The sequence below is a fragment of the Sminthopsis crassicaudata genome, chromosome 3 (genome assembly GCF_048593235.1).
Source record: "Sminthopsis crassicaudata isolate SCR6 chromosome 3, ASM4859323v1, whole genome shotgun sequence".
Classification (NCBI taxonomy): domain Eukaryota; kingdom Metazoa; phylum Chordata; class Mammalia; order Dasyuromorphia; family Dasyuridae; genus Sminthopsis; species Sminthopsis crassicaudata.
The window spans coordinates 277,031,907-277,043,873 of NC_133619.1; positions in this window are offsets into that span (position 1 = coordinate 277,031,907).

Genomic DNA, 11,967 nt, shown 5'->3' on the forward strand with positions numbered 1-11,967 from the left:
TGGATGAACTCTGCTTAGAGACCCATCAAGGTGGCAAAGGGAAGAGTCCTTAAGAGTTGATAAGAGGGGGACAGCTCCAAACCCATCAAGCTGGTTGGGAGAGGAGGAGGGGAAGGGGAAAATGAATTAATTTTATTGTAAAGAAATCTTTCTTTGATCTTTAGCATCAGCATACTTCCCAATTGATTAGAGTACAGGAAAACTAAAGCAATGCCTTTCCAGTGTGAGCTGGTATTCTTGTTCTCCAACAGTGAAGGCATGGATCAGGCTCTGGTTATATTCTGAAATTTAAAAAGTGAAAAATATTTCCTACTCATTCTCTGCAACCTTCCTATCTTCCCTTACTCACTGTTATGGCTCTGACATTCATGCATACATAAGGCTGAGGATAAACGTTGTTGCTGAGTTGTTCCGGTCAAGCCTAACTTTCTCTCTATTTGGAGTTTTCTTAGCAAAGGTACTGTCATGGTTTGTCATTTCCTTCTCAGCTCATTTCACAGATAAGGAAACTGAGGCAAACAGGTTAAGCAACTTGCCCAGGTTCATACAGCTAGTAAGTGTCTGAGGCAAGCTCTCACTCAAGTCCTTCTAACTCCAGGAGGAGCGGTCTATTCATTGTGCCACCTAGCTGCCCCCAAACTTCTAAGCCCCCTCATTATCCTGTACTTTCCCTCTGTGATTACTTTCCTTTTGTTTTATGAAAGCTTTTTATTTACAAAATATATGCATGGGTAATTTTTCAACACTGACCCTTACAAAACTTTCTGTTCCAAATTGTCCCCTCCTTTCCCCCACACCCTCCCCTAAATGGCAGGTAGTCCAGTACATATTAAATATGTTAAAATATATATTAAATCCAATATATGTATACATATTTATACAGTTATCTTGCTGCACAAGAAAATAGGCTCTAGAAAACAAACAAACAAACAAACCAACAAACCTGAGAAGGAAATCAAAATGCAAGCAAACATCAAGATAAAGTGTAAAAATGCTGCTGTGGCCCACACTCAGTTCCCACAGTCTTCTCTCTGGGTGTATATATATAGCTTTCTTCATCACTGAACAGTTGGAACTGGTTTGAATCATTCCATTGTTGAAGAGATCCATGTCCACTGCAGTTACTTTCCAATTACACTATATATCTACCCATACACTTACCCATACACATGCACAATCTCTTTGTAACTATGAAATATGCACATGTGTATTGATGAAATTTGCACATGTACCTATATGCATGCACATATATGTACATATGTGAGTACATGTATAGACATCCAATTAGAATTTTATAGTCACTTATAAAGACACACATAGATACAAATATCTACACATATAACTATATACACTTTTTTTTGCATTCTGCAAAATTTGCAAAAAGTCCTTTATTAGAATATGAGTTCCATGAAGGCAGGAATTTATTTTTGCCTTTTTTTGTATCCCCAACTCCTAGAACAAAGTCTGATATATTCTATGAGCTTAAAAAAAATACTTGTTGACTCACTGTGATTTTATTGATACAGGGAGTTACTGAGTAAAGAAATTCCCTATACCAGATTGGTACCTTTTCTGCAAATTATAGTCTTAGAGAGTTACCTGAGATACTGAAAGTTTAAATCATTTACTTAAGATCACACAGCCACCACATGCCAATGATTAGACTGGAACTTAGGTCTCTGTGGTTTAAAGGCAGGCCCTCTAGCCACTATGGCCCATTCCTATTATGAAATTGTAGAATTATAGACTTTTCAAGCTAGATGGAATCTTAACATTTGTCTAGTCCAAATCCACCATGTTATAGGCAAAAAATACCAAGTCTGAAAATTTTAAGTGACTTGATTAAAATCACAAAAATATAATAAGTGGGAAAACTGGAATTGAATTCAGAGTCTCTAACTTTAGGCAGGTAAGTAGCTGAGAGGATAGTGCTTGGCCTGGGGTCAGGAAGACTCATCTTTGTCAGTTCAGATTTGGCCTCAGACACTTGTGAGTTGTGAGATCCTGGGTTGTTAACTCTAATACCAGTTTTCTCATCTGTAAAATATGCCAAAGAAGGAAATGGTTAATCCCTCTGGTATCTTTGCCAAGAAAATACCAGGAGGCGGCACAGAGAGTTGGACAAGACTGAAACAATTGAACAATAAGTTCTAATTCTAAATAGTGTACACTTTACACTATATTGTAGTACCCCTCTATAGAAGTACCATCAGCACTGCAGTCTAGGGGGGTGTGTGTAATGTGTGTGTGTGTGTGTGTGTGTGTGTGTGTGTGTGTGTGTGTGAGTGTTATATAGGCATAGGATGCTTTTTCCTGTTATGAGCAAGGCACTTTGTAAAGGAGAGAACTCGATGATGCTCAATCCAAGGTTCTAAGATTCTAGATTTCTTAAACCTCCTATGTTTTCCATACAAGCCATTACTTGAGATAAGGAACTTATATTTGCTACCTTTTGGTTGAAGTAGTACAATGATTCTTTCTTTGTCCTAAGATTATCTCTTTTAAGTTTTAAGAGGGATCTTCTAGTTCTAATATTCTTTAATTTCATGAAATATCTCTGTTTACTAAGCCATCTTTCATGACTTTAGGTATTTGTCTTCACCCCCTTGAGGTCCCTCTCCTTCCCCCATTTTTTAAAAGTTGAGAATTCTTTAAGTTTATCCCTCACAATGCAGGCCTTTCTCTCCTTCATCATTATAGCTCCCTTTCTCAGACTTCTTCTATTATATCTACACTATGTCACCGAAGCACAGCGACCAGAATTCGTAAATTCCAGCATTGCCAGGTAGGCACATGAACCTGATTTTGTACAAAGTCAGGATGATGTCTTCTTAGTGTTTTCAGTCTCCACTGATGGGAGTCTTATTGATATGAGTTCTCCAGAATGCAGTCTCCTGTGTTCTGATTCAAGCCTGAGAAGGGCAGTGATGTTGAGCAGGAGCATATTTTCTTTCTTTCTTTTTCTTTGAGTTCATGTGTTTGTTTTTATTGTTATATTATTAATTCATAATTTATCGATATTTCAAAGTCAATAATAGCATATAACAAAAGTTGAATCTTATTAATCAGAAAACACTAAAGTTTATCTATATAGTATACTCTACTTCACAAAGGGTAGTGATGAAAAGGCTTTGTAAATCTAAAAGTTAATATGCAGAACGTGAATTATTATTATTGTTTTCTAATGATAATTGATATTTTTAATCATCATTCTTATTCTCACCCCTGCCATTGTAGAATGCCTACTCCAAGGCTCTCTCCAGGACCCTCTCTTCAGTTTTCTCTTTTATTTGCTCTTACGAATTCCATTATCATTTCTATGTAGATAACTAAAAGATGTGTAGCTATAATCTCCATCTTGAGTTTCCATTTATCCAGTGGTCATTTACATTTGGATATTCCATAGGCATCTCAAATTTTCTTCAAAATCCACCTTTTTCCTAACTTCCTAATTTTTGTCTAGAACTAGGACATCCTTACAAACATCAGGAGCTACAACCTTGGAGTCATCCTTAATTCTTCACTTTTTTTCATCCCTAATTAGCTAATTAGTTGCCTGGTCTTATTGATTTTATCTTCAAGTATCTCATATACATTTCTCTCTATATACACAGCAACCCCCCTTATGTCAAGTCAGTATCTTAGCACCTTTCACTTGGACTACAACATTTTTAGTTTCTTAGTCTTCCTTCTCTTAAGTCTCTTCCATCTTCATTCCATTCTCCATATAGCTGCCAAAATGAAATTCCTAAATCACAGACCTGCCATGACCATCTCATTGCTTACTAAATTGCAATGTCTCCCTATTGCTTTACAAATGTAATGCAAAAGCTTTTGTATTTAAATCCCTTCACATCTAGTTCCATTTTACCTTTATGATTTAATTCTTATTATCCTTTTCTCTCTTTAATCTGTTCTAGAATCCAGCCAAACTAGTATATTTGTTGTTCCTTATACAAGGTATTCCATCTCTTATCTTTCTGCCTTTTCAGAAACTGCCTTCCACGCCTGAGAAAACATTTCTGCCTTACCACCACCTCTTAAAATGGTGTTTCCTCTTTTTTTGTTTCTTTATGCTTATTGTATTGATGAATTTTGCTTCTATATGACATTTCCAAATATGTTCCTCCCCACAGCAAAAGCTCCCTTGTTAACAAAGATAAAAACAAAAGTTCAACAAAACCAAACAGCATATCCACCATGTCTGAAAGCATATGTAATATTGTATATTTGTAGTCAACCACTTCTGCACAGAAAAGAGAGAAGTTCATTTTTTCCTCTCTTCTCCAGGGCCAATGTTTCATCATTATAATTTCCTTCCTTCCTTCCTTCCTTCCTTCCTTCCTTCCTTCCTTCCTTCCTTCCTTCCTTCCTTCCTTCCTTCCTTCCTTCCTTCCTTCCTTCCTTCCTTCCTTCCTTCCTTTTCATGAGGTGTGAGAATTGGGGATAGGAGATTCCATTTGGTCTGAACTGCAGTTCTTATTCGAAAGAATTCACAAACTCAAAATCAGTGTGGCAAAAAGGAATTTATTGGCACTGAGAAGCCAGCTTGCTAGGAAGTCAGCCTTCTTAGTGGGCAGAGTTCTCACAGGACAGATTGCTAAGAAGATAGTTTCCTTAGCAAGCATAATCCTGTTTAAGACTTCTGCAAAGACAGTTTGACCAATTCCTCATTATATCTGGTAAATCTTGGCCTGAGGGCTGGGAGCAGTTTGGGCTACTCAATAGAGGACTATCAGGTCAAGATCTCCAGTTGAAAAAAATCACTTAACTGACAGTTTGAGATAGTCCAGTGGTTCTGGGCTAATCTTCAACTCAATAGATAGTGAGACCATGTCCCTGGCCAGGATCTCTAACTGAATGAGACCAAACAACTGGGTTCCTTGAAAGGTGGGCTTCTTTCAAACAAGAGTTTGTGACTTAGGAACTTCCCCCAAGAATGGGGACAGTTTCAGGGTTCACCCCAAAGATTAAGGGTTTATATATCAATTTTCCCCCCAAAAAATCTCAGTTTACATAATTGCCTTCTTCCTTCCTTCCTTCCTTCCTTCCTTCCTTCCTTCCTTCCTTCCTTCCTTCCTTCTTTTCTTCCTTCTTTCCTTCCTTTCTTCCTTCCTTACTCCCTCTTTCCCTCCCTCCTCCTTCTCTCCTACTCTCCCTCCTTTGTATCCTCCCTCCTTCTTTTCCTCCTTCTTTCCTTCCTTCTTTTCCTCCTTCCTTCCTTTCTTCCTCCCTCCTTCTTTCCTTCCTTCTTTTCCTCCTTCCTTCCTTCCTCCCTTCTTTTCTTCCTTCTTCCTTCCCTCCTTTCCTCCCTCCCTCCCTTTCTTTCTTTCTTTCTTTCTTTCTTTCTTTCTTTCTTTCTTTCTTTCTTTCTTTCTTTCTTTTTTCTTTCTTTCTTTCTTTTGTTGAGGGGTGAGAGATACCCTAATAGCAATGGGGTCCCCAGATTAATGTCATAGGTTTTTGCAAAAGAATTCAGAATTCACAGTCTTGATCTCCAGGCAAGGTGGTTTTGTTTGTTTGTTTGTTTGTTTTTGTTTTTGTTTTTGTTTTTTTTTTGGGGGGGAGTTTATTTTCACACTGAGAAGTTAACCCAGTGGGCCAGTTCCAAATAGGAATTAGCAAAGGTTGGGGTACAGGGTCATTTTTTTATTTGTCTTCCTATGTCTTGGGGCTGAGGAGACATTAGGAGCTAATTTTCAAATCAATAATTTCTCAGATCAAAGTGATTCCCAGATCAATTGGAAAGTGGGAGATTCCCGTAGCTTTCCCAAGGGAGATTTAGGTGGGTGGGGTTCATTTTTAGGAATTTCCCCACGCCAGGTGGCCCACCCTCCCCAAAGATCAGGGAGACACAAAGTCCCATTACATCTCTCTTTTTTTTCTTTTCTTTTCATTCTTTTCTTCCTTCCTTCCTTCCTTTCTTTTTTCTTTCTTTCTCTCTCTTTTTCTTTCCTATCTTCCTTCTTTTCTTTTTCTCTCATTTCTTCCTTTTTTCTTTCTTCCTTTCTTTCATTCCTTCCTTCTTTCCTTTCTTCCTTCCTTCCTTTCTGAGTACTTTCAATATTAACTACTTCTGCAATTATCTTTGCCAATTTGCTGAATGCAAGGTGAAACCCACTATTTTAGTGAATTGATTTGGAACAATCTTTTATATGGTTGTTAAAAATTTGTAACTCTTGAGAACACAGTGTTTAAACTATGTTATTTATGTTTTCCCTATCTTATATATTTCCGTCAATTTATTATATTCTAGACTTTTAGCCTTTTATTATAAATATGAAGCAAAGAATTTTTCTCAATTTTTCTTCATGTTTCTCAAGTTCATAAAATGAAATTAACATGTTTATCTTTCATATCTTTCATTGTTACATCTTTCTTTTGGTCAAGGAATTTTCCCTCATTTATTGCTGTGAAACAGACTATCTCATTCTCTTCTCATTCTTAATAGTTTTAAAAAACATTAGTTCATATGCATGACAGAATTAATTTTATTCCTTTTTTTTCTTGAGGAGTTTACTTTTATTTGGGGTTTTTGCACATCTAGTGTTGCATTCATCTCTACTTTTTCTTTCAGGAATGTCTCAGGCCTCTCTTTTGTTAAAAGTATATACATTAACCCCTACCCTATCTTCAAGTGGTAACTGATTAGGCTTAGGTTTACAGTATATATTATTTTGCACTGAAGCTTTACTTACTGCCTGTGAGTAATTTACTTCACATTTGGACATCAGATTTTCTCATCTATAAAAGCAATGAGTGGGCTTAAATGCCCTGTAAAGTCCTTTCACATTCTAAATCTATAGGTATTTGTTTTTTCTATTCTTTTTTTTCTGATTTTTTAGCATTTTAGAGAAAACCTGGGTGATTCATAGACAAGAGTTATTAACAGCTTCAGAGACTATCTAGTCCAATTTACTCATTTTACATATGAAGGAAATGAGGCCCAGAGAGATTTACAAGTTTACCAGTTATACAGATAGTAACTAGTCTTTAAACCTTAATTCCTCTGATTAAAAGCCTAGTGTTTTTGCCCTTCTATCAAGTTGATGCTTTTTCCATAGCTGAAGGTCTTTCTCCTAGTTGTTTGCAAAATTTGTTGTTTGGTATAAAAATTGTGAAATTTAATTATCACATACTTTAGAGTTTAAGGCTTAGAGATTCTTTTTCACTTAGTGAGCAATCTGTGTATTTGCTTAATCAGTATTTTTTTTTTCAGTTTTCAAAAATTCTGGATAATATTTATGAATTAGTGTTGCATGCTTTTCAAGTATTTCAATTTATCATTTTTCCCCTTGGAAGCCTATGATCCCTAAGTTATTTCTATGGTGCTATGTTCAAGGTCAGTTGCTTTGGCTTAGGTAGAATTCATGTCTCCTTTCATAATTACTGTTTTTCATTTTTCTTCTGAAAAATTTTTCTTTTACTTCTGTATTTTTCTGTAGTTTTCTCCCCTAAGACTGTCCATCATATATTCTAAGTTCTCTCTTCTGTTGTCTTCTCTGAATAACTGGAAGCTCTAATTATTGAGTTAATTTCCATCCTAATATTATCTTATTAAAGTTTAATTTATTTTTTAACTGTTTTAAAGTTTATTCTTCTTGTGTCTTGACTCTGGGGAATTTGAAGAATTCTTTTTTATTAGAGATTTTGGTTCATTTTCCTTCATGGTATAATTTCTTTTATCTTTTAAAACATTTTCCACTGATACTTTCTACCTGTATTTATGAATCTTATTCTCAGTTTTCTACTTGGGAGATAGGATCATACATATAATTTTTCTTGGATTTTTTTTTTGTTTTTTCATCTTTTCTTCTAATACTCCAAACTGTATAGATCGATCAATAAACACTTATTAAGTACTTATTATGTAGCCAAGTCCTGGAGATACAAAAAGCAGTAAAAGACAGTCCCTGCCCTCAAAAACTTATGATCTCACAGGATAGATAACTTGCAAACAAATATATACAAAGCAAGCTATATGTAGGGTACGTAGTAACAGAGGAAAGTCACTCACATTGAAAAATTATGGAGGACTTCCATAAAAGGAAGGATTTTAGTTGGGATTTAAAGTAGGAAGGTCAATAGACAGAGTTGAGGAAGGAAAGAATTCCAAGCATGGGAAAAAGACAGAGAAAATTCCTGGAGCAGATGTGGAAAGTTGCATAAATATGGAACACCAAGGAGGCCAGTGTCATTAGACCAAAGTACATGTGATAGGGAGAAAGGTGTAAGAAGATTGGAAAGGTAGGAGAGGGCTAGATTACATAGAACTTTGAATGCCAACCAGGATTTTGTTTTTGATCCTGAAGACAATAGGGAGCCTTTGGAGTTTATTGAATGGAGGAGGGTAAGAGTAGAGTGGAATAGAGTAACATGGTAAGACATGCCTTTAGGAAAATCACTTTGGAGGTTAAATAGAGGATAGATTTAAGTGAAAAAAGACTGAAGACAGACAGACCCACCAGAAAACTATTGCAAAAATTCAGTATGAGGTCATAAAGGTCAATGCTAGAGGATGGCAGTGTACAATGTTCTCCTGGTTCTGTTCATTCTATGTCAATTCATATGTCTTCCCAAGTTTTTCTAAAGCTATTCTCTTCATCATCTTATAGCACAATATTACTCCATCACAATGATATCCTACAACTTGTTCAATTTTCCCCTAATTGATAGGTATCCCTTAAACTTCCAATTCTTTGTTACCACAGAAAGAACTGCTGTGAGGGTATGTGTGTGTTCATGTGCATGCTTTTACATTTTTTCTTTTTTTTTAATTTAATTTTTATTTTATTTTATAATTATAACTTTTTTTTTGACAGTACATATGCATGGGTAATTTTTTACAACATTATCCCTTGCACTTACTTCTATTCAGATTTTTTCCCTTCCTCCCCCAACCCCCTCCCCCAGATGGCAGGCAGTCTTATACATGTTAAATATATTACAATATATTATAGATACAATATATGTGTGTAGAACTGAATTTTTGGTTGCACAGGAAGAATTGGATTCAGAAGGTAAAAATAACAGTTTACACTCATTTCCCAGTGTTCCTTTTCTGGATGTAGCTGATTCTGTCCATCATTAATCAATTGGAATTGGATTAGCTCTTCTCTATGTTGAAGATATCCACTTCCATCAGCATACATCCTCGTACAGTATCATTGTTGAAGTGTATAATGATCTTCTGGTTCTGCTCGTTTCACTTAGCATCAGTTGATGTAAGTCTCTCCAAGCCTCTCTGTATTTCTCCTGTTGGTCATTTCTTACAGAACAATAATATTCCATAACCTTCATATACCATAATTTACCCAACCATTCTCCAATTGATGGACATCCATTCATCTTCCAGCTTCTAGCCACTATGAAAAGGGCTGCCACAAACATTTTGGCACATACAGGTCCCTTTCCCTTCTTTAGTATTTCCTTGGGATATAAGCCCAGTAGTAGTATGGCTGGGTCAAAGGGTATGCACATTTTGATAACTTTTTGGGCATAATTCCAGATTACTCTCCAGAATGGTTGGATTCTTTCACAACTCCACCAACAATGCATCAGTGTCCCAGTTTTCCCACAGCCCCTCCAACATTTATCGTTATTTGTTCCTGTCATCTTAGCCAATTTGACAGGTGTGTAATGATACCTCAGAGTTGTCTTAATTTGCATTTCTCTGATCAATAGTGATTTGGAACCCTCTTTCATATGAGTGGAAATAGTTTTAATTTCATCATTTGAAAATTGTCTGTTCATATCCTTTGACCATTTATCAATTGGAGAATGGCTTGATTTCTTATACATTAAAGTCAATTCTCTGTATATTTTGGAGATGAGGCCTTTATCAGAACCTTTAACTGTAAAAATGTTTTCCCAATTTGTTACTTCCCTTCTAATCTTGTTTGCATTAGTTTTGTTCGTGCAGAAACTTTTTAATTTGATGTAATCAAAATTTTCTATTTTGTGATCAATAATGGTCTCTAGTTCTCCCTTGGACACAAACTCCTTCCTCCTCCACAAGTCTGAGAGGTAAACCATCCCATCTTCCTCCAATTTATTTATGATTTTGTTCTTTATGCCTAAATCTTGGACCCATTCTGATCTAATCTTAGTATGTGGTGTTAAATGTGGGTCCATGCCTAGTTTCTGCCATACTAATTTCCAGTTTTCCCAGCAGTTTTTGTCAAATAATGAATTCTTATCCCAAAATTTGGGATCTTTGGGTTTGTCAAAGATTAGATTGCTATTTTTATTCACTATCTTGCCCTGTGAACCTAACCTATGCCACTGATCAACTAGTCTATTTCTTAGCCAATACCAAATGGTTTTGGTGACTGTTGCTTTATAATATAGCTTTAAATCAGGTACACTTAGACCACCTTCCTCTGACTTTTTTTTCATTAGTTCCCTTGCAATTCTTGACCTTTGCTTTTACATTTTTTCTTTCTTCTTTCATCTTTTTGGGATGCAGACCTAGTAATGGTATTGCTGGATCAAAAGCTAAGCATAGTTTTATAGTTCTTTGAATATAGTTCCAAATTACTTTTTAATAATCACTAAAAAATTATATATATATATGTACATATATATATATACCAACAATAATTTATATTATTATAATTTTTATAATTCCAAATAGCTAGACTAATTCACCATTGTACCATCAGTGTAATAGTGCATCTATTTTTTCACATCTTCTCCAATATTTGTCGTTTTCCTTTTCTGACATGTTGGTCCATATAATCTCTATGAGATGGTACCTCACATCTGTTTTAATTTGGATTTCTCCAATCAACAAGGATTTAGAGTATTTTTCATATCATTACAGATAGCTTTGATTTCTCCTTCTGAAAACTGCCTATTCACATCTTTTGATCATTTATCAATTGGGGAAAGAGTCTTATTTTTATAAATTTGACTTACTTTCTTATATTTTTGAAAAATAGGCCTTTATCAGAGAAACTTGCTGTAATTTTTAAAAAAATATTACTTCATTGTCTATAGTTGTTTTTAGTTTAGTGTATAGTTGTGTCTCTACTTCTTCATTCCCCCATTGACTATAGCACATCAGTGCTGTTCATGAGATTTTCTGGGCAAAGATACTATAAAGGTTTGTCTTTTTTTTCCTTCTTTTTTTTGGTTGACAGTGGTTTTGGGTCATACATCTAGCAAATATCTGAGGCCATATCTCAATTCAACTTTTTTCTGATGCCAGGTCTAGTACTCTATCCACTGAGCCACATAGTTGCCTCATTGTCTATGCTTTTTTTTTTTTTTCGCAAACTGTAATTTCCCTGATTATCTTTTCAATTACATTTTTTTTTGCTTTTGCTTTATCTAAGATTCTGGTTTCTATCCCTGCTCCATCCCTCTCTCTTTAATCTCAAGTGAAGATGTTGCTTCAGTCCCTTACTCTAACTTTGTATAACACTCTGTTTCATATGTGATTCTTGAAAACAACATATTGTTAGATTCTGGTTTTAATCTATTCTGCTATCCAAGTTTGTTTTACGGGTGAGTTCATCCCATTCACATTCATAGTTATGTCTTTCCATCCTATTTTCTTCTCATTCTTTTCTCTCTCAAATAGCTTGTTGCTCCTCAAAAATCTGTTTTGCTTTTGAACATTACCTCCCTTAACCTTCCCCTTCCTTTTATCACCTTCCCCTTTTATCTTATCCTCCTCCCCTCCTACTTCTCTGTTGGGTAATATAGATTTCTATATCAAACTGGGTTTGTATACATATTCTTCCCTCTTTGAACCAATTCCAAGGAGATTGAGGGTAAAGTGTTACCAGTATCACTGCCTCATTTCCCCCTCCAATATAAAAATTCTTTCTTGCATGCTTCTTTTAAGTGAGACAGTTTTCTCTACCTCTTCCCTTCTTCAAGTGTAATCTCTCTTTTCCCTCTTTTCATTTTTTTGAGGTCATCCAACATAATAAGACTCACACCCATGCCTTCTGTTTA